The sequence below is a fragment of the Nothobranchius furzeri genome, chromosome 13 (assembly GCF_043380555.1).
Source record: "Nothobranchius furzeri strain GRZ-AD chromosome 13, NfurGRZ-RIMD1, whole genome shotgun sequence".
NCBI classification, from domain to species: domain Eukaryota; kingdom Metazoa; phylum Chordata; class Actinopteri; order Cyprinodontiformes; family Nothobranchiidae; genus Nothobranchius; species Nothobranchius furzeri.
Window position 1 is genome coordinate 58,517,457 of NC_091753.1, and position 2,500 is coordinate 58,519,956.

The following is a 2,500-nucleotide window of genomic DNA, read 5'->3' on the forward strand; positions in this document are numbered from 1 at the left end:
CCCCACCAGGGTGTGAATGTGTGTGTGAATGGGTGAATGACTGGTTGTGTTGTAAAGCGCCTTGGGGGGTTCCAGGACTCTAGAGGGCGCTATACAAATACACGCAATTTACCGTTTGTTGCAAATCAAACATCAGAACGTTGTTTTTATGTTTTTCATCTTCTTCCACCTGCTGTGGTCTCTATGGTTTCCTCCAGAGGTGTGTGACCAAGTCACAAGTAAGTCACGAGTCTTTTCAGTCAAGTCCAAGTCAAAGACAACCAAGTCCAAGTCGACTCCAAAGTCAATGATGTGGAAGTCCAAGTCTCTGTGAACAGTCCTTAACTTTTAATTTTCGAGTCATAATCAAGTCATGTGTCCAACTTTAATTTAATGACGATGATAATAAATAAATCCCAGAAATAAAGATTCTTAAAGCTTAATTTGCTCAAACAAGCAGAAACTGAACCTGGTTCTAAACAAAGTTCTGCTGCGTTCAGCAGAACAAGATCAAACCCAGAACCAAGAAGGATTTGTGATTTTTGTCCATGTCGGGCCACTTTTGTGCTAAAATATCAAATATGCTCAAGTCATCATCAAGTCAACAGATGCAAGTCGAGTCAAGTCACAAGTCATTGGCGTTCAAGTCAGAGTCAAGTCGTAAGTCTTCATAGATTTTATCAAGTCAAGTCAGAAGTCCTTAAAATAATGACTCAAGTCTGACTCGAGTCCAAGTCGTGTGACTCGAGTCCACACCTCTGGTTTCCTCTCCATCTTCTCACAAGTCAAAGAAATAATTCCCACATACCGGGGCTCTGCTATAGGGTCTGTCCTAACGAAACACTAAAAAGTCCCGAGTGAAACCACCGGCGCCTTCTGCTGCTCACGTCTCCAGAGTTTCCTTTAGAGCAGTGGTTCCTAACCTGGGGGTCCCGACCCCCACAAGGGGGCGCCAAAGCCTCTCAGTGGGTCGCCAGGACCTCTCCACTTTAAGGGGTTAAAACTTCATTTATTACTTGTTTATAGCCTACATTTTGCTCACATTTTTTTTCATGAGTGAAAAGTTTACTGATATTAAGACAGGAAATAATTAGTACAGAAAAAGTAACACACTTTTAAGAACATTTTGCTCAGCTCACTGTTTTATTTTCAAGTGTCAAAAGTTCATTAACTCATTCACCGCCAGCCGTTTCCTGATCGCTAACGGCCTTCGCTGCCAGCGTTTCTCACCGTTTTTACTGTTTTTTTAAGAGTCACAGAACGTTGCGCGCTAGCATGATATCGATGCCAAAACAACCAAAACAAAGAGGAGACTCACCTCTTACATCAGGAAGAAGCCGCGTGTTTCGAGCGTTATCCGTTCTTTCATAATCCGTTGTTGAATTGTGATCGGCAGACGCTTCTCCGGTTCGCGCCTCACTTTTTTTACAGGAACGGCCCAAAACGATCTCCAAACACATGGATGGTCTGCTTCCTGACCATGTGATCTGTGACGTATGCGGATGAAGATCGGCTTCAGGGCTGAGATGCTTGTTCTATCAGCGCGGGGGCTCGTTCCGATGCTCAAACAGTAAAAAAATGCAAATGACGACTTTAGTCGTCATTGGCAGTGAATGAGTTAAAGATAGGACTGGTTGATTAATCACAGCGTTTACTTTAAATAATCTAGTATAAACAGTAATATACACATTTAAGTACATTTTGCTCAGTGTATTTTTTATGTGTCTAATGTTTATTGAAAGGAATGATTGATTTATCAGTGTTTACAAGAAACAATGTGTTCAGGAAAGTAATACAACTGACTTTGTTCTGTACTGGAGCCTACTGTTACTGTTATCTATTGAATCAAAGCATATTAAAATGTGCTTGAACCATTTTATCATTTCTTAATAATGTTTGTACTGGAAGAGAGAATGGGAGGGGGTCGTCAGAAATTTTCCTGGTAAAAACGGGGTCCCTTGGGAAAAAGGTTGGGAACCACTGCTCTAGAGCAACTTCGCCCAGCAGCTGCTCGTCTGAGAACCCCACGCGTGTTTGCTTCTCTTTGCTAACCATCTTTAAACAGTTCACACATGAAAACGCTGGTGCTGGGTTTCAGACTGCATTTTTACAACGTTTGTATTGGAATCTTGGGTTGAACATTGGAATTCTTAAAGTTTATTTTATAAATTTTCCCGTTTGCCCAGGTGTACCTTGAGTACTTACGTTACTAATTTAGGAAACATTCCAAGAATTAAATTGTGTTCATTCTTTTGGCTCATCCAGGATTCCTTCGGTCTGAAGGAACACAGCTGGAGAACTGTGACCAGTAGCCACTGATGGTTACCATGGTGACCCAATGAGCCATTGACTCCAGTTTTAACATTTCTGTTGAACTTGGGATTTCTTTACACTTTTAATGCAATCTTAACATTAAAGTGTGACTCATCTGCCATTTCTGGACCTTTTGTGTATCTTAATTTTATGTCATTTTTATCTTAATTCGATTTTAAGCCGTTTTTAATTATTTTATTGTGTTTGT